This window comes from Saccopteryx leptura, chromosome 4, assembly GCF_036850995.1.
Source record: "Saccopteryx leptura isolate mSacLep1 chromosome 4, mSacLep1_pri_phased_curated, whole genome shotgun sequence".
Taxonomy (NCBI): Eukaryota; Metazoa; Chordata; class Mammalia; order Chiroptera; family Emballonuridae; genus Saccopteryx; species Saccopteryx leptura.
In genome coordinates, this window is record NC_089506.1 from 35,087,373 (window position 1) to 35,108,360 (window position 20,988).

Genomic DNA, 20,988 nt, shown 5'->3' on the forward strand with positions numbered 1-20,988 from the left:
AACAACACATAGAATGGAATAAAATCCAGAGACAAAGCAGGAGGGAAAAAATTTAAAACTCAAGCACATGTGCAAGAGTTGGCCCTGTGGAAGATGGACAGGTGCGACGTAGGCGAGCATGGCATCACTGGGAAATTGAAGGAGTCCCATATGACAGCTTTGTGAAGTATGAGACATAAATATCTGCTGACAGATATAGTCTTTGAGATTTGAGAAAAATGGAGTATGTTTCCATGTTTAGAATAACCTTTACAAAGTGAAATAGCAATTTGACGTAGTTGAACAGGCGAAATAAGCTGACATGTCTGCTAAAATTTGTAGGCTCTGCCTCCAAGGTGTCCCTGCTGCCCGCAGAGACAAGCATCAGTGCTGGGATGGGCAGTACCGCTGTTTCCATCTGTGACTGGGCACTGTTTCTTCCTGTGCTAGCATCCTCGGTAGGTTACAGTCAGGGGAAACACTTCAGTAGAGTGACTTTGACACTGACTTACAGGCTGAGCAGGTTTCTGAATGTTTCCGAGTTCTTCAGGACTACCCCCCGTCGTATTTCCTGTGCATCCTCTGCACTAGCCTACAAACTACTTCACTTTCTCTAACAGCATGGTTTCGGAACTCTTGTAGTTGCAGGTGACGGTAGTTCCAACTGGCTCAGGGATAAAAGGGCAAGGACACACCTGAAGATGAAGAATTGTCACTAGAACCATTTCTGTCTCTACATTATATTGCATGTCAGCTGTATTCTTTGAAACAGAACTCTCTTACATGGCTGGACACATGGTGATTAGCAGCACCGTAGAGCATATATTCAGTTTTGTCACCAGAAGGATTCTTTTTCATCCCACACTTCCAATTTAGTGTGTTCTGGGGCAGGACCCTGATTTGTATGACTGCGGGTATGGGATGCTGTCCCAGCACCAACTTGGTTGTCATGGCAACAGGAAAGTTCCATCAAGAAGGAGTAAGATACAGTTCTCAGAGAAAGGGGCTACTTGGTAGACAAAGCAATAGGCATTCATCTCTGTGTTCCCAGCCTGCACACACACCCTTTCTCCAGATATGGAGTTCAAACAACGCTTCTGCCAAACATAGTCCAGTCTTTCATTTATAACCTCAAATACACATATACTCATCTCTGTCCCACATGCCGTGTCTAACTATGGCTCCCATCTCCAGGGCTAAAATTTGCCAGTTGGTATCCGTCCTCCTCAGGGGGGATGTGGCTTCACTTGGTAGGCTAAATGAAAAATACAGAAATAACTGACATACTTCAGATGAAGTACTGGAGGCAAAAAAAGGAAAACGGAATAACTGTGATTTAAAATGCCAGTTCAAGAAAAGGAAAAAAAAAAAACAAGGAAGCCAAACAGCTACCACTGATTCAGAGAATGTTACTACATCCTACTGGACCAGAACAAATTTAACCCACTTGAGCATCTTTTCATGGATTCACGTCCCTAGTAACGGATTAACATACTTGGTTAACTTACTCCATGTCCCCAGGTTCAGACTACTGATGAAATTTTCTTTGTCCATGTTTTCCTGCACCACCTCTGAGGATTATTGGAGAGAATTCCCCAGCCAGAAGTTCTGTTTCCTTAACAGTCCACTGCACATGAATATAGGTAGAAAACCTGGGAGTTTCTTACTAGTTGAGCCATCATAGACCTCTTGTCCCCTGAGGCCAAGGTTTTCCTTCTAATGAAACTTCTTTAGGCTTTAGTTAATTCCTTTGAGAACTTCTGGGTCACTAGGGCAGTTTTAAGTGTCACAGGACTTTTATCTTGTCAGCAACTCAAAGAGTTCTGCCTTTTACCTGCCTCTGCTTCTCTCTGTTTCTGCTCCTGCCTCAGAACAGAAAAATAAGTGGCAAATAGCTGGATCAAGTAACGTGGGGCTGACTGGGCCCCCGTCTGTGACTTCCTGCCTGCCTGTTGCTTTACCACTGGGGGCTTCCTCACCCTGCCTTTGAGGGAGGGGTATTGGAGGGAGTCTCCAAGTTCCAGCCACCTTCAGTTCTTTGGGCTCTTCCTGTCTATTCTCATTCCAATTTTCCATGTTTTTTCTAATCACTTTAGTGTGGGCAGATAATTTAACTTTTCCAGTACAGAAAGTGAATAATTTCTAGTAATAACATACACTAAAATATACCAATTTAAAGTGTATAGTTTGGGTTTTGCAAAATATATACAGTTGTGTAACCACTGTCACAATCAAGATATATAACATTTTACCTGAAAAAGTTCCATTGTACTTTTTGCAGTTAATTTCCCCCCCTTCATTCCCAGCCTGTGGCATCCACTTATCTGTCCAAGAGGACTATATTTTTACCTTTTCTAGAATTTTAGTAAATGGAATTATAGATACTGTTTTGTGCTAACTTCTTTCACTTAGCAGTGTTCTTTGTAAATGCATCCATATTGCTGTGTGCTGTGTGAATTCGTAGTTTGCCTCTTTTATTGCTGAGTAGAATATTCATTCCATGGTTTGGATGCCCCACAGTACACACATTCACCAGCTAGACATTTGGTTGCTGTCTGTTTATTGGCTGTTGTAAATAAACCTGCTTTGGACATTCACACACAAGTCTTTGCACGTACATGTTTTTAGAAGTTGTCTAGGAGTAAGGGAGTGAAATTGTTTGGGTGTATGTTAAGTGTATGTTTGACTTTATAAGAAACCAAACTTTTTTCCAAAGTGTCTATACCATTTTGCATCTTTGCTAGATATGCATGTTATATCCTCTTGATAAAACAATGCCTTTGTCATGAGATAATCCTCCTTATCCTGGTCACATCCCTTATTTCAAAGTCTAATAGTGACTCTCGCTTTCTTTTTAGTTTTAGCACAATGCACAGAATATTTTTTCTAGCTTTTAAATTTGAACCTGATCTTCTGAAAGCACCTGCCTTTCCGTTTTGAGACGTGGTCACTGTAAGCAAACATGAAAGGGGCTTTCTATTCCTTATGTCTGATGCGCTCTGAAATACAGCAATTTTTACTTCTACTACATTTCGAAAGAAAAATAAACAGTGCTTTCCTAGAACATAAGCTCCAAATAATTTTTAAGACATCTGTAATGATACGTTTGAAGCATATTTATCGTGCTAAGTCTATAGACGTTTATTTGGCTTTATCACGTTCAGTATAGGTAGGGCTGTATTGGCATTTGTACATATAGATAAACATGGCCAGGTTCTCTAATGACAGATATCACTAAAACTTTTTAATAAGTGAAGATTTAGGTCAAAGCTCTATGGAGAAATTTAAAACCTGATTAACTTGTCTCTAAATGACCACTTGTCTGACTTAAGATTTGATATCTTTCATTTTCTTAATTAACTCTAGGCTCAATTTGTTAGATGGCAATGCATAATTGCTCATATAAACATTTTAAAAACCTTGGAGGTTTTCTTTGCTTCATTTTATTTAATTATTTAGCCTTTTGAAGATACACGCAGCTCCGAATTTCTGCCTCCAGGAGACAAACCATGATTAAAAGCAAACTCTGTGTCTCTCATAAAAGAGCGTGTTTACCAAGCCCATTAAATCTGACATTAAGGGAAAGCTTTGCACAGTCAAATTTGGCAAAAGAAATGTGTCTCCTGGATTTTGTCAGGCAGAATGAAAAACAGTTCGACATAAGCTTTTAGTTTTAGATGTAAGATACCTGTGGAAATCAATAAAGTGATGGGAAACAAGGTACTGAAAAGATGAATGTTTCTAATGATGATGATAATAGTCGTAATTAAATGATTACTCAGTATTACAGCTTTATCCTAACACTTCATGTATTAACTCGTTTAATGATCGCCCTATGAAGCAGGCATTATTATCATCGTTGCCATCATCATCATCTCCAGTTTACTGAAGAGGAAATTGATCCTAAATGTCTTATTCAAGGCTGCAGTATAGAATCACAGAACACCTGCTGAAACTGAAGTCTGAATATAGCAAATTGATTGTAGCATATTGTTAAAACCAATGCCCATGAGAAAATATATGCTTAGAAAACATTTAGGTTCAGCATGTTTTGTGTGATCGGGACAGTCCATCACTATGCAGCATGCATTTAGATGACTAGAGGTTCAAATTAGGGCCAATGAGGACTAAACATGGCTTTTACTTGTCCAAAACAGTGCATTTTGTAAATTGAATTGCATGAATTTATTTGGGCATTTTCCGGTTGACTGTAATTTCCACAATTCCCTGTAGTGTCACACCAGGCCTCCTCACACAATAATTGCCATTTTTCTGGCCTTCGGGTTTTTTGAAATTGTGACTCCTCACCCCCGATGTAGACTGGCATAGCACCCAAGACATGGGGACAAATGGACAGAACCCTAGTGCTGTATTTATATTTTAGTGGTGCTAAATGAGGTTCTTGTCTAGTTTTTGTTACCACAGTTTATAAGCTGAGAAGTAAGTAATGACTTTTTTCTCTACATGAGTTAAGCACTTCTCAATAGCTAAGACTCTCTGTGTGCAAAGATTTGAAACACAGCCTCTCTCTTCTAAGGAGCCTATATTTACTTGTACTATATAGAGAGTAATTACAGTCTGGAATCCATAGTACAAATTTTTAAATGCATACACTTAGCTAAAGTACCACATAACATGTTCAAAATTGAGTGGGGAAAGTGCCCTTGGGACCATGCTGACAGGTATCTCCCAGTTAGCAAGACATCAGTAGGACAGTGGAATAGAAGAGTCTAGAAGCAATGGTGTTCAGTGTATATGATAACTTGATGTATATAACATAGGAAGTAATTCAGATAATTAGGGACAACAGAAATGTCTCAGTAAATGGTGCTGAGGATATATGTGGCATGTGGGTGGGTGGAGTGTGGGCAGAGAGTGGTTTGTGTGTGTGTTCTCCACATTAGTCCAACCAGAAAAATAAGTTTCAAGTAGATTAAAGGTAAACATTTGAGAGACAAAATCTAAAAATTTTAAAAGAAAATGTGGAACAATATCTTGGTTGCCTTTGAGTAGAGAAGGATTTCTCAAGATTTAGGGGGAAAAAAGCATTATAAATATATAATGATACATATGATTACATTAAAAGTAAAGCCTTCTTTATATTAAAATCCTCTTTAAAAAGTTAAAAGTCAGTCCACAGATTGGGAGAAGATAGTTGTAGCATATTACTAATAAAGGATGAATATCCACAATATATATAAAAAAAAGAAATCTTGCACTAATTAGAAAGGACAGTTCCCTAGGAAAATGGGCAATAATTTGAACAGACTATTCACAGAAAAAGAAATTGAGATACTGTTAATCAGTAAATTTATGAAGAGGTGCTGAACCTTATCAATAATCAAGGATAATCAAATTAAACACACAATAAGATACCATATCACATATGTCACATTGGCCAGAATTTGAAAGGATGATAATACCAAATGTTGGCAAGGATTCGGAGCAGTGACCACTCTTCTGCCCTGTGAATGTGTCGATGGTATTACCACTTTGGAAGATAGCAGTAATTGGTAAAATTGAAAATAATCACAATTTTGTCTCAGTTAATCCAATCATAGTTGAATATTTCCAGAAACTCTTAAAGAGAGGGAATGTTCATAGCAACATTGTAATAGCTCAAAATTAAATACCCTAAATGGCCCTTAATAAGAAATTAGAGGGATTTTATCTATCATATAATAGAAAACTATGTAACAGTGTGAAACAAGGAACTAGAGTTCTGTCAATCACAGGGAAGCTCTCACAAACATAGTATTAAAATGAAAAAAATCAAGTTGCAGAAGAATGCACGCATATGATAACATTCTAAAGCATACAGCACTGTTTTTAGTAAGAATGCATTCACACACAGAAACTATTAACTATGGAGTAGGGGTTACTCTGGCAGGGGAAGAACATGCCATCAGTGAGGAATACCCAGCAGTTCAACTATACAGGGTGGAGCAAAAGTAGCTTATAGTTGTGAGTACACAAAACACAAGAGTTTATTCTTGTATTGTTATTTATTATTGCATTATTTTCCACACAAACAACTGTAAACCTACTTTTACTCCACCTTGTACTGATAATTTTTTAATTAAGTGATAGTACCTATATGTTGACTTTATTGGTCTTGATAACCGTTTGATGTCTTAAATGTTTCATAATAAATGTTTATAAACTTAATAGAATGACTGATGCATAGGAAATTTAGAAACAATTGAGGGTTGTTTTTTTGAAATCTGTGCAAGAATAGTAACAGCAAACCCGAAAAATAAAAATTAGTATTCACTATCACCACAGTGTAACCTTTTAAAACTTTACCAAAATAATAGGATTTTGGTGGGGGTTTTTTTTCACTTTTGGAAGTACAAAAGATTTAATTATTGGGAGGTAAAACCAGACAGGAGGCATGAAGGAAAGCCAGGAAGGTGCTGTTGCGCCGATCTTACGGAGATAAAGTAGGAAGAGACCTGCTAACAGAGGAAACAGAAAGTTGCGTTGTTAGGATGCTCTACTGGGGGAGCCAAGAGAGACAGATGCATATAAAAGGCCATTCAAATATACTGGGGAAATGGACTGAAGAGGTTAAGTTTACTAAATCGTCTTGTCTCAACAGAAAAACAAGAGAGAATTTTACAGTCTATTAAAACAGCACCTTGTTTAGTGTTCTGATGGATATTACCCACAAAAACAACTCAAATGTCAAAATATTTTCTTTTGAAAAAAAATATTTTCTTTTGGAAAATGGAAGTGGGGGAGTTGGGAAGAAGCACATTAAAGAGGTAATTATGTGGTCAGCTCACTTCAATAATTTTGAAATGTTTTAATCGCATTACAGTTTCAGTATTGGTTCTCCAGTGATTTTACCCAATGGAGATTTGTTTCTGATTTGAAATATTGAAATGTTTGTTGCCTTTTAAGGATGTGAGAACCATATTTGGTTGACATTTTCAATCCCAGTTCAAACTGCTAAGGAGTGTTGGGGAACATCTTGAGGAGGTTGGGGAGGCTCACGCACTTTAGACAGGTTTTCATACTTGCCTGTCAGCAAAAGCTTTACAAATTTAGTCCCACATGTCAGATTTGAGAGAGTAGATGTTGTTCTGAGTCACATACACTGAAAATAGAGTTTATAATGGCAATGCTGGTATTGTGTAACATTAGGAACAGTGACACTATAATTAAGACATAAAAGTGGTATAGGTGCCCCTCCCCCCTGAAAATAGTCATTTCCTCCTGTTAGAGAAAGACTCTTTGAATGAAGGCAAAGCAATTATTTTAAAACCAGACCAAGGTCCCCCTTCCTTCCTCTTTGTGTCCAGTGGCAGAGGGTCTGTATTGAAGTGATACGAGCTCTGATAAAAGGTCAAAGAGCAGCACGGGAAGGCAGCCCCTCAAGCTCTCGAGTAGCAGTTTGGCCCAGGATATGTTTTGGTGGCATTTTATCTGTTTTAACGGGAAATGCCTCTTCACAATTCTACATATAGACTAAAAGAATAAGTTTTAGCTGTTTCAGTTTCGTTTTGATGGCTCGTGCCTTTTTTGAAATCCACCCTTTGCAGCACTGGAGTAAAGCTGGTTGAAAGAGGTCACCCACCATTCTCGCCAGAAGAACTACTTTTAACAAGGACCCAGGGAATAGGAACTGCAATCTTTTAGCACCAAAAAGAAAAAAAGAAAAATAAATGGCAGTCAGTATTTCTTCCTGAAGGAGGGACATGCAGTTTTCACTGCTTCTGATTATTCTGTTTGTATTGTTGACGTGTTTTGTTTACATTTTTGGTTTAGTTAACATTTAGGAGAAAGAAGAAAATAATCTTGAGGCCTCTGTTATGGTTATGTAATGTAGTGCTTCAAATCCTTCAGTAATCTGATGAAAACTTGAAATTAAAAATGCATTACCAGTTTCCTAAAGGTAATAATGACAGTGCTAGAAATTCATGCACAAAAAAATTACCACTGGATTGTCTAGACTTAAGAATTTGAGCTTTGAAATGAAATGGGTCATTGATTCATTTTAAAAACCACTTCTGAGCAGCAGCTGTGTGCCAGTTCATCACTCTTGATGAGGCATAAGAGGAGGGAGAGGCTGTACCTGAGTGGGCATCATGCAACTTAGAGCTGAATTGCAAAAAGAAGTCCATAAAACCTTTGTACACAAAGATCAAGGATAAGATTATTCTGGCCAAGAAATAGATAACCAAAAGCCTTAAGGTGAGAAGCATCAAAATGAGGCTGATACCCGTTAAGGTGTTTAGTACAGCAAAGCACCTATTTTAGCTTTTTTGCTATTTTTGCTATTTTAGCTACAGAATATCCTCATCTCATGGTACTCATCATCTTAGAAACAGCTTATTGGACAATAAAAGATGAACTAACAAGCAAAATAGAGACAGACTCATACATAGAGAGCACACTGACGGCTATGGGAGGCTAGGCGGGGAACTGGGCAAGGGAGGTGGAGGGTTAGAGCTAAAAAAAAACAAAAAAACACTTCATGGACACAGACAGGAGTGTGGTGATTGCCAGGAAGTGGGGGAGGTGGAGGAGGGTGGGGGGCATAAATGGTGATAGACGAAGACTTGGCCTGAGGGGATGAGGGGTGAACACGCAATGTGGTGTAGAAATGCGGTGTAGAAGTGGGCATCTGAAACCGGTATAATTATGTTAACTAGTGTCACACTAATGATGTCAATAAAATAAATAAATATTCCTTGTATAAAATATGGTAGAGCAATACAGTATCATTCTTCGCAGTCATTCTAAAAATGACGTTGACATATCTATAGATATATATACACACACACATATACATATGTGTTTAAAAGAACAAGTATAATATTCCAACTGTGTGGCAAATGTCCGTATAGTAAAATAATTAGGAGGTTAATCGTGGTTGTCTCTAGTGATTAGGCTGGTGATTTTATATTTTTTTCTGTGTGTTTTTCTGCTATTTTTCCTTATTTTTAAATTAACTTTATTTTTGCCATTAACACTGGACAAGTATAACTATTTTATCAGGGAAAAATAATATTTTATGTTAAACACTTGTTATTTAAAATATGACATCAATACAATGGAATGTTTTAAAATCTTAATAAAATATCAGTATGTCTAAAAATATACACAAATGTTTTTAAAATAATGACAAATGAAAAAAGGTAAAACAAATGTTTACTATATAGCATGATTACCAATAAAAAAATAATGATGAATTAAGGTAAGATGGGTGGGTAGTTTCCCTCTCTTTTAAAAATTTGCTTAACAGCAGTCGCACTGCCGTTTTTACTGTAAATAAATTGGAGTGGGGGATGATTGGGACAGTTGACAAACGTGGTTTCATGTTGTTTTTGCGCACTTAGTAAATTGCATAAAGGCTTCTGGTTGCCTTTCAGTGGGAATGGACCTCTGGAGCATTGGGAGTCTAGATGGAGGGGAGGAGCTCCGCCCGACTTGGAAAGCAGAGTTAAACAAGCAGTGGTACCCCTCCAGAGGCCGACCATGGTAGTGGGCCACTTTCTGGTCCTTGTGTGCAAGCAGCCTTGTAGTGAGGAATGGCTTTTCCAAAGGAGAAGCTGGAAGTCTAGCCTGAAGCTGCTAAGGTTGCGGAAGCGGTCAGACTGCTGTCACATTCTCAGAACAGATTCTGATTAGAGGCTGCTCGTCCTTGTCGCTAGGAATTGTTTCTATTGACCTGTATTCTAGTTCACCCAGAAGCATATTTTAAAGATGCCCATGGGCCTTGGGCTGTTTTATAATTACAGTAGCTTATTTGATTTGCTGTTTGTCGAAATGCGTGCTCAGCAGGGTCTTTGACTTTGACATCTTGGTCTAAGGTGCTCGTGAAGTTGAAGAAATCTGATTGGGTGTCACTTGAAAAGCTTGCCTGTCTGCTTCAGCAGTTACCTGTGCTTCTCAGCTAGATTGTGATAACTTAACCTTACGTTCTGTGTTAACACTTTGTTCTGAATTTTATAATGAGCTCTATAAATTACTCAAGAAATTATGAAAAAAACCTTACGAGGCTTGATTTTCTTGGAGTTGTTTCATACCTTTCACATGTAATGAACTTAACTGAACTTCAGTACATTTTGCTGTGTCCAGCTTTTTAGATGGTTATTAAAACAAGTTCTCCAGCTTCCTTTAGTTTATGAGAAGTATGACCACAGTGAGTATAGTTGATAATACTGTATTGCATATCTGAAAGTTGCTAAGAGAGCAGATTTTGAAAGAAAAAAATTGCAACATGTATGATGGCAGACATTAACTAGACTTATTGTGGGAATTATTTCACGATATATATAAATGTCCAATTATTTTGTGCACCTGAAACTAACATTATGTTGTATGTCAATTATATAGTTTAAAAAATTATGAGATCATATTTGTTTCTTAGAATTGTGAATTCCCTTACCAGAGAGGTTCATTCTTTAAAAACCCTTGACAACCCATTGTCGTTTGTCAGGCTATATTTGTTGCTTATGATCCTGAGTTGTCGCTGATACCTTATTTTCATACCCAACATCATGTTGTTGAAATAATCTGTTGAAATAAGCCATCAAAATTTTATCCTGCTTTCTCTTCTCCTTGAGCAACCTGAGCTTTCTAATATGTTTCACCTAAATGATAGAGAAAAATGCCTCTTTTAAAAAACTTCTTTAGTATTTGTTGAGTCACAATTTACATGCCTATTTAGAATATCTGACTTTTTGTTTGTTTGGTTTTAATCTGCTCTCTGGACACAGCAACAAACCAAGCAAAGTACCTCCTTGGAAGTTCCATTCTATTATAAGGGGAGCTTAGTAATAAATTTACATGTGGCATTTCCGAAGGGTGTGAGTGCTCCAGACAAGAGCAAAGCCAAGGTGAGGAGAGAGTGGAGTGGGCAGGTGCTGTGTTGCGTAGAGTGATTGAAGAGACCTCTGTGTGAGGTGACATTTGAATGAGAGATCTAGCTGAAGTGAAAGGGCAGGTCATGGCGACACCTGGGGAAAGAAATTCTAGCCGGAAAGAATGTGAGGTATAGTTCATTTGTCAAAATTCTAAACAAATTTATATGATGCTAGTACTTCCGTTTTTCCTGAAAAATAATTAGGTATTCAGAGTCATTTTTGTGTTTCTTCCTGCCTGCATGCTCTTTCCTATACCCTTAGCTTATGATGATAAGTCCTTGTATGCTCTGTCCTCTTTCCCAACCTCAGCACAGGTCGTTTAAATCCTTCCCGTGCTTCTAATAGTGGCCACCTGTGAAGCTATCTCCTGGCTGAGTAGAGAAAGATACTTGTAAGTTTGGACATTTTTGTAGCCTATTACTTAGGTAAAAAGTTCTCCATCAGCTTTTGTCCCTTTTCCCATTATTTATTTTTATTGTTTGTATTTATATTTGACCTCTCCAATATCAACACCGGTCTCAGAACAAAATAGAAATAATAAATATATTAATAAAAGATGGCACACCACCCTCCCCTAAATTGAGGATGAAAGGTTTATCTTCTTTCTGTTAAAAATTCACCAATACTATCAGGAGTGTCTTCTTCTCCAAATGTTGACTTGAACAAAGAGAAAAATTCTGAATACTTGAATGAAATTTAAAAAGTATGTCTTTCTGTTTTAGCATGAAAATTGGAAGCATTTTCTTTTAGTACACAGTAGCCTTAGCCTAAAAAAACATATTTTTAACAGATCCACATATATTAACTCATCTAATTTTCAGAATAACCCTATGAGGTAGGTACTGTTTTATTTCTATTTTACAGAGAAAGGAAGTGAAGCGTGGAGAGGCTAAGTGACTTCCCCAAGGTCACTCAGGTGAAACCAGAATTTCAAACCAGATGTTCTCTATAGAAAATGTTATGTTCACTTCTGTTCATCTTGATAAAGGGTGGTGTTAATTAGCAATGCTATGAGACTTCCATAATTGCAATTCACATTTTGATTTAATGTCTTAGTCCAAAATATAGAGATGGTAGAGGTCAAAAGAAAAAAATTTTTCCCCTTCAAAGTCCTGCTGAAAACTAAATGCTCATTTAAAATCTTTGCCTTCCAAACTTTACTCAGTAATACAATTAATGACTTCTTCCCCTCTTTACCTGGTTGAAACCCACTGTGATTTTCTCAGGTTAGTGCCCTGCTACCATCTGGTTTTATACAGCTTATCATGTTGTATTAAGTCAGATTTTTAATAGGACTGCTTCTAATGGGAACTCTTTAGGGGTCGGGTCTGTGTTCCTAATAATCTTTACATAACAAACATTGTAACAAAATTGTAAAGTAATTATGGTACATTGTAGAATATTCATTTTATAGACTTATGACCAGAGTTGTTAGGTGATTTGTCCAAAATCAGAGAAATAATGGACATCAGGGTGTGAATAAAATCCCAAGTCTCTAAGCTCCCAGTCCAGGGTACGTTCTGCCATTCCAGACTGATTTAGGGTAAGAGTCTTGACTTCTTAAAAGAGTAGAACCATATCCAGAGTGAATGTCCACTCTCGAGGGGACAGCTTGAGTAGGGTATTATTTCCCAATTCTCTTTTGTTTCAGGTTCTGTTCTCTGTCAGTATTATAAATGTATTCCTATCACACAAAGGAAACAACCGTTTTTCTGGGAAGAACAATAGATATTGGTGGTACTTCTGGTTCCGTTCTGCTGCCCAGTTTTTCCTTTTATAAGGTAGAGTTGATGATATGTAATAGCTCGCAGTCTTAAAGAGGAAGATTATAAAGATTAACTGGTTTTTCAAAAATGTGTAAATTACCTTGTGAGTTTTAAAGGTGTTATTTATTAATATAAGGAAGTAATAGTACTAGTTTGTTTCTATCACTCTGTTATAAACCTTGGGATAATTCATACTGTCCGTTGTTAATGTGCTGTGCCTCATTCCCCAGGGTGACTTCTGTTATGCACAGCTTGGATTCTGTTGCTTCAAGCAGTAATCTGAAAGTGTCTGAGTTTACTCTATTAATTAAAATCTAATAGTACTTCATGGTGGTGCCTGAAGATATTTTATGAAAGAAAGTTAGGGATAAATATGCAAGGATTACCTTTAACTTCACTTAATGATTTGTAGGGATATCATCTATGAATTCATGTATACCCTTTGCAGACCACCCACAGAAAGCAGACTTTGCCCACCTGAAATACACCATCAACTGCCTCAGTGATACAGAACGTAGAGCTTGCTTCCTACCAGCGTAGCTTCTTTCTTCATCCTATAAGATAGATACTTTAAGAATTTTGCCCAAATTTTAGATACCGTCATTAGGGAAATATAGAAGCTTTAAAAATGTCTTGTGCAGGTCATTGCTGGCAGGTATTATTTGTCATTTTTTAAAATTTGTTTATTGATTCGAGAGAGAAATACTGATTTGTTGTTCTACTTATTTTGTATTCATTGGCTGACTCTTGTATGTGCCCTGACTTGGCTCGAACCTGCAGCCTTGGCGTGTTGAGACAATGTTCTAAACAACTAAGCTACCTGGCCAGGACCCATCATGTCTTTTTAAAACCATTTTAGTTAGTTATCAACATTTAAAAAAATTAAGTATAAACAACCTTTTTTTATAACCTCTCCTGAAAAATCAGAATGGGTTGGTTCTATTGTCCAGGGTGGTCCTTCGTTGAGACTGACGGGCAGCTGTTCGTTTAGGTCAGGGTGTGCGTCCTCTGGTCTCCAGGAACAGCTGGTAATTTAGTACAGTATCACTGCAGTGTTGAGCACTATCCTGGCTCCTGTAAGCATTTAACTTTGTAACACCCTGTGTGTTGTGCTCCATACTATTCCTACAAGACCATTCAGTACTCATGGGATAAAATGACTGCCTAAATCTTCTGCATCAGACACTATTTAACATTTAGTTCATCATGTTCTGTATTTCTGATTTCACACTCACCGAGCAGTCTAGGGGTTCTTGTGGAGAGTGATCTATAGGGGTGTGTATGTGTAGTACAGGGGCGCTCCTGATTTTGAATCTCAGTCCTTATACTCCCTGACCTCAAGCCCTATAGATATCTAAATTTACTAATCATTGATATGGCGTTAAGAAGTTTAGCTGGTCATAAAGCTGTTTTCAATATTAGAGTAATTCATATACAAATAAAAATAAATATATCTTGTGCCTTCTACAAATCAAATCTAGATGCATCCCAACTATATTAGTATAGAAGAGCTTTTCTGAGCACATCTTTGTCCAAAGTACAACAAGGCGTTGGATTTATTTTGGAATGCTCTCCTTGGTATTGCATCATATTTTAAATGTCTTTCTCACCCTGGCCAGATAGCTCAGTTGGTTAAGAGCATCATCCCGAAGCACAGAGGTTACCAGTTCAATCCCTGGTCAGGGCACATACAGGGACAGATTGATGTTCTTGTCTCTTCCCCCACCCCTTGTCTCTCTCACTAAAATAAATAAATAAATAAATAAAATTTAAATCTTTCTCCATTAATATGAGGAAACCAAAGGTATTTTGCACAGAACTATCACATCCTCATATTTCCTCGTTTTCTAACCTTCACTGTAAGACTTCAGGCCATGCATGACTAAAGGATTCTTTTTCATTATTGTGGATATGGCTTACTGGCTTTCTTGACTCTTGTGGGGGTGATGGTATTTTTGTCAAGGGAAGAATGCTTTTCAAGCCAACAGGAGAGGGTAGTATACATAGTAAAAGAACAAAGAAGCAATGTGCATACTGTGTCTTTCTATGCACGTGAAGTCCTTCGGGTATTAAACTTGAAGAAAACAGAAAAGTAGATGATCGGGGAACCCAGAGTGAGAAGCGGTCAAAACATGATGAAATTTTTATGTAGGAAAAAACTATCTGCCCTTTGAATAAAATAAAACATTGGAACAGTAAGATCTTAAACACAGTCTGTTCTCAGTTCAGTTCAGAAGAAATTAAAGTTGGAAAGCACAGCATGCAAATACAAACTTTTGCCTGAAGTTTATACCTTTTGATGGATTAAAAAATAAAACTTTATTTCTGATAGATATCCATTATTACTCTTAACTGAATATTTTATTGCTTAGGAATATTTTATACCTTTCTCTTTACAAACGAAGGGTGACGACCTGTGTCCTCATTCCCAGTTATTCCTTTAACTATTTTACAAAGATCAGTGGTAATAATTGAAGCCAAAATATTGTTCATTCTACTTTATATTTCCAAAAAGAGTTCTTCAAATGTATAATAAAGATGAGATGAGAATATGAATAATAACTAGTTTTTAATATTAAAGATTTAATGACATTTCCAATATCACCCATCTTTAGAACAACAGCCAATTTCTTTGCAGAAATATATATTCTGTGTGTATGTAACATAGAATAACAATCATAGAAGCCTGGTTACTTTTTTTTGTTTGTTTCTTATTTCTGCCTACAGTGGGTAAGAAACAGCCCCACAGCCAGGGCTGATAGGGAGTGGGTACTGGTTCATTTATACAGACTGTTTGCCATGGGTATCCCTTCAATCCTGATTGGACAGTGTTTTTTTCTGATAGGTCAGTTTCCACGCTGAATCAGCTCTTCAATAATTTCAATTTCATCCCTATATCTGAGAGTTAACCAAGACATTCTAGCCTGAGTCTGGTTTAATTGCTCTTTCCCTGCGTTGGGGAGGGGGAAATTCTTCCTCTATCCTTCTTGAGTTCTGATGGCTGGACTGATTAGAAAACTGACACAAGATCAGGTTAACAGGAGAAAAGTCAATATAATACATGCAGACAAAGATCATAAAAGATGACCTCAGAAATGATGAACCAGCCACAATGAAAAGTATTGTTACTTTTTGAACAAATTTCTAATGAAATGATAGGATAAAGATAGATTTTGGTGCTCATTAATGAGGAATCTAAACCAAGTGTGTGGGCTTGGGTATTAAGGCAACAAAGGAGGACAAGGGGTGTTATGTAAGCTTTTTGGTCCTGGATTTCATCACTTAGTGATAAGGGTGTTCCTCTCAGGCCTACTGAACAGGTGGGCACCCTTCAGGGGGGAGGTTGCCTTCCCACACGCAAGGAGACAAGAAACGGTCAACATGCCTTTCTTGCACTGGCTGCTTATCAAGTAACTGTCAATCAAAGTAATCAGTGTGCTATTGTGGGATATTTGGGGACAGGCTGCCCTAGTCCCCAACACCTGCAGAGTGAAAGTGGTCAGTGCAGTTGGTAACCAAGAGTTGGAAGTTAGGTGGGGTCTTAGAGTCCACATCTATAAAATGGAATATATAATAGTGGCTCCCTTATAGAGCTGTGGGCTAATACACATCAAGTTTTGGAGCAGTGCTTTAAACAGTATGTTCTCAGTGAAGGTTAGCTGCTGCTGTTACTACTATAATTATCATTGCTTTTAGCATTATTACTCTGCAGAAATGTTGGGCGGTTAGCAGCAGAGAGGGAAGACATGGAGGTGGTGCCTCAGGTCTGAAACCCGTAGCTGTGAGCGAGCAGGGATGCCGTGACAGTCCAGGAGTTCAGTGAGATTAGAGAACGTGCCTGACTTGTCTTCCCCTCCTGCTCATTTTCTCCTTTCCCTGCACCCCACATCCACCTCGAGCAGGCAGCAGCCTGACCATTGCAAAGGGTCGTCACCTGCAAAGCTTCTCCTTCTTAATGTGCCCTTAGAACATGTTTCCTCATCGGAAGTGCCGGGTACACTGGCTCTGAGACCCTTACACAGGTAACCTCCTCAGGAGTTTCATCTACCTCTTAGAACTGCGGATGTAGTTAATAACGGAAACATTAACGTGAAATAGAGGCAATCATCTCTAACTGAAAAGGTTGTTCAGCTCAGATAGAATTACATTTATAATCTAGCCCAGTGCCTAGAGCACTGTAGTATAGGTGCTCAGTTAACATTATTGCCTTCCTCTTACCTTCCACTTCTTTATCTTAATTTATCCTGCACCTCTATCTATATTTTGGCCTTTTTCTCTCCTCTTGGGAAATTATAATAACCTCCTTACTGTTGTTTCTTTTTCTGACTTGTTCTGTCCTTAGCCTGTATCTCCTATATCTTATTCCAAATGAATTCTCACGAGATTACAAAATATTGTGAATAATTTTTTTTTAAATAAGAGTAAGTAAAAAGAACTAGGCAATCTATTTTTGGCCATATTACAGCCTAGGAATTATAAAACTCTTCTATTATAAAACATCTGAAAATGATTTTAAAAAATTTGCAAATCTATGGAGGGACCCTAACCCTGGGCTGCTAACCTCTCGGGGCACCTCTGGGTCTGGGTGCCCAGGGAGGAGGACTGGAGGTAGAATTACAGAGCGTTTAGCACAGAAAGGCCAAAAAGCTGGAGAATAGGAAAGAGCATGGAATGGAGTGAGAAGTTAGAGTCGCAGAGTTTACAGTAGTGGACACAGTGGAGGAGAGACGGGAGTCAAAGGTACAATGACTGGAAGCATTTAGAAATGATGTTCAAGAAGTCTAAAGAGCCTGACCAGGCGGTGGCGCAGTGGATAGAGCATTGGACTGGGATGCGGAAAACCCAGGTTCGAGACCCCGAGGTCGCCAGCTTGAGCATGAGCTCATCTAGTTTGAACAAAAAAGCTCACCAGCTTGAGCCCCAGGTCGCTGGCTTGAGCAAGGGATTACTCAGTCTGCTGAAGGCCCACAGTCAAGGCACATATGAGAAAGCAATCAATGAACAACTAAGGTGTTGAAACGCACAATGAAAAACTAATGATTGATGCTTCTCATCTCTCTCTGTTCCTGTCTATCCTTCTCTCTGACTCTGTCTCTGTAAAATTAAAAAAAAAAAAGTCTAAAGAAAACCAAGGTGGGTTTTTTGATTTTTTTAATTGATTTTAATTTATTGTGTTTATGTAGATTCAAGTGTCCCACTGAATACATCCCCCCCGTTGTTCCCTTCAATATTTTCCTTGCCCCCCTCCCCCTCATGTCCTCCCCCTTTTCCCTCCAGGATTTGCTTTTCTGCTCTCTACAATGCTGGGTTATGTATATATCAATATAATTTCACCAATCTCTTTCCCTTCTCTGATCCCATCCTCTCATCCCCTTTCCCTCTGTCCACTTTCCCTCTGGTCCCTTTGATCCCGCCTCTGAAGAAAACCAAGTTTTTAAATTTAAAACCAAAAATTTTAATTTAAAAAAAACCTATACTTAGACATTATGTTTAGACTCAAGATGGACATCCCAACAATGATGGGAGTAAGATTACAGAATAATACCTTCATAAGGAAAATAATTACCAACCTAGAATTTTTAATGAAAAAACACATTTTTATATAAACAAAAATAGGGAAAGGTTCACCACCAAAAGACACTCACTGAAGAAACTTAAATATAGACTTCAAGAAGTAGTTGAAAATGACCTCCAAAAATCAATCTGAGGTACAGAAAGCAGTAACGAATAAAGGTAATATAATAGTAAGTGGGACAGTAAATCTAATCCTACAATGGCAGTTGATAGAAAAATAATGTCTATTTTAGTAATACTTTAAAAAACTAATGTAATAGATGCCATCATGTAAGGTTGAAGGAAGATGATTAAAATTAAAATATTCAAGATCCTGGTATTTTTAAAAAGAAAGAAAGCAACTGATTATCTTTGGACTGTGATTATGCATATTAAAAATAACCATGAAAGCATGGTCTAGTCCATAAAATGGGATCTTTTGATCAAGTTCATAAACACTTTTTCACAATAGACAGCCAGATTTGTTAAAATACATCTACCCACCAACTTCTTTAAAGAGGATACACTGGGATTCCAATCAATCATCTCCCTCATTCCTCCCATTATGTTCATTATGTAATCAGTTACAACTCTTTCCCCAGAGTATATACTTAATATGTGCTATGAAATTAGTGCTAATTTATTCTTCAGTCACCATTATGAGGAACAGTGTCCCTCATTTGTTGATATTTAGCCCAGGTGATTCACACATGGAGCCTCACCGAGGATGCAAAAGCTGTAGAAGCAGAGTGTGTGTGGGGGGGGGGCTTTAAAAATCAGGGCAGTGGAGCCTGCCCCTAGAGAGCCTCCCAGCCTGCTCTAATGCACAGTGGTCACTTTCTTCCCTGAATTCCACTCGTTTGCATTCATACCATCCTATAAGATGGAGGTAATACTAGTACCTTATGTTTAGAATTACGGTGTGGGTTAAATGGGTTAATGCACGTAAAATCACTTAGAGCACTGCTTTCCTAGAATTCTAGCTACTATATACTGTTGAGCACTTGCTTCTAAGTTATCTTGTTAGGAACATTGGTTGTTTCATTTAAGTTTAAACAACTGAATTTATTGTGAACATGTACGTGGATTCATAGAGAGGAGGTTTCTGCTTGAAAAGTAGAAAAATAGATTTGTAGGTCTTGGAACTGGAGACATCTCAAGATGTCACTAAACTAGTTTTAGGGCTTGGGGAAAGCCTTCAAAATGTAGGACCTATATTTCTCTTATAGAAAACAAAAGGTGTTTTTTTTTTTTCTAAATTCCTTTCCTGCATTAGCTAGTGCTTTGCCCTAAGTTATGTGGATTATCCACATTTTAAAATGAAGCAGCTGAGGTCCGAAAGTTTGTGGGACTTACCCAGTTCGGGTCGGCCGTGAGAGAATAGGGTTAAGGCAAGGTCCAGACCTTGGTCTGCTTTCGAGTCAGGTGCTCCCACCACCAGGGTCCCGCTCTCAATAGCGCCTGCGGCCGTGCTCACTTCTGTGGCCACTGTTCTCACATCAACCATAACAGTATTTGATATCTGTTGAAAACAGACAATATTTGTTTTATATAGAGATGATCTGTGATCCTACTTGTGGTAGTGGCTTTTTTCTTTATAAATGATAATTTATTTTTGAGTATACACTTTTAAGCCTTGCATAGTGGAAACAGATGGGACTTTTTTTTTTGTTTCCCCTGGAAATCTGCCGAGCGGATGTTTTGAGTCCTTTTGTGCCAGGTGGCTATCTCTGCATGGTGCTGGCAGGAGCACCCCTGTTCTGAAGGGGATGTACTCACCCACTTTCTAAGACTTAAGAATTCTTAAGTCTTCAGTCAAAGGAGGGTTTAAAGAATTTAAATCTTAATAATACACTTTCCGGTTTAATCTGGTGTCCAAGTTAAAGACAGTCTAAAGGCAGCCAAATAATTGCTAAAGAATAAGAATAACTAGCCTTCTCTATTTCGGTAGACATGGTTAGAAAAATGGCCTTCGTTTTTCTAAAATAGCATTTTCCAGTTACAGATTTTCTTTTATTAAGATTAAGAATAAATAGTTAAACTGTTTTGCTAATCTCTGCCAGTCCGTCCTATAGATTGTAGGACAGTCTGTAAAAGCTTATCTAAGTCAACAGAGAAATTCTACATACTTGTAGTCGAGGTGAATAGGAAGAACAGGAATGTAAGGGCTTCTGAAAGAAAAGCCATTTGGAGGCATTTTATGAAGGCCCCTGAAGTCTGCCTTGCACTGTGTCTGGTTCTGTAGATTCTAAAGATGAAAGATACCTGGTCTCGGGTCATTCACAATTTCCTAGAAGAGAAATTAGACAAAAAAATTATGTTCCAGTGCAGCAAGTTCTGTAACCAAGGTGTCACAAGTTGTTGTGTGAATAGTAATAATTAAAGTCGTAACCTGGTTGGTGAGCATGTGGAGAAAATGTCCTTTTATATACTGGGACATATTTATTATAATTTCTAGAAACTTTAGCAAAGCCATAAAGGCCGTGGCAAATGAGCCTTTTAAACATCCTCTAAGGTTGATACGTATTTCCAGTAAGCCTCCTTCGCTGTCCCAGTCTCTGAGTCCTCCAGGTGCAGACTGGAGAGCCATGCTATCGGGGTTCAGATCTTCTTTCCTCTTACTGCTCATGTGACCAGGAGGGATTACTTCTCTGTGCTTCGGTTTTGTAAAAAACGAGAGGAATAGTGCCTGTCTCTTAGGATTAATGTGATGACTAAATGACATAATTTGTGGAAAACATTTTAAGAATACTGCTTGCCACAGTGAAACTCAAGGAAATTCTGGTTCTCCTTGTTAGTTCCGGTCACTGTTA

The 20,988-nt window shown here is 38.0% G+C and overlaps 1 protein-coding gene across 7 annotated transcripts in view; it reads left to right on the forward strand.

Moving 5' to 3' along the window:
- Positions 1-20,988, forward strand: part of PSD3 (pleckstrin and Sec7 domain containing 3) — a 597,461-nt gene that overhangs the window by 500,301 nt on the left and 76,172 nt on the right. The gene's annotated exons all lie outside the window — the stretch shown is intronic.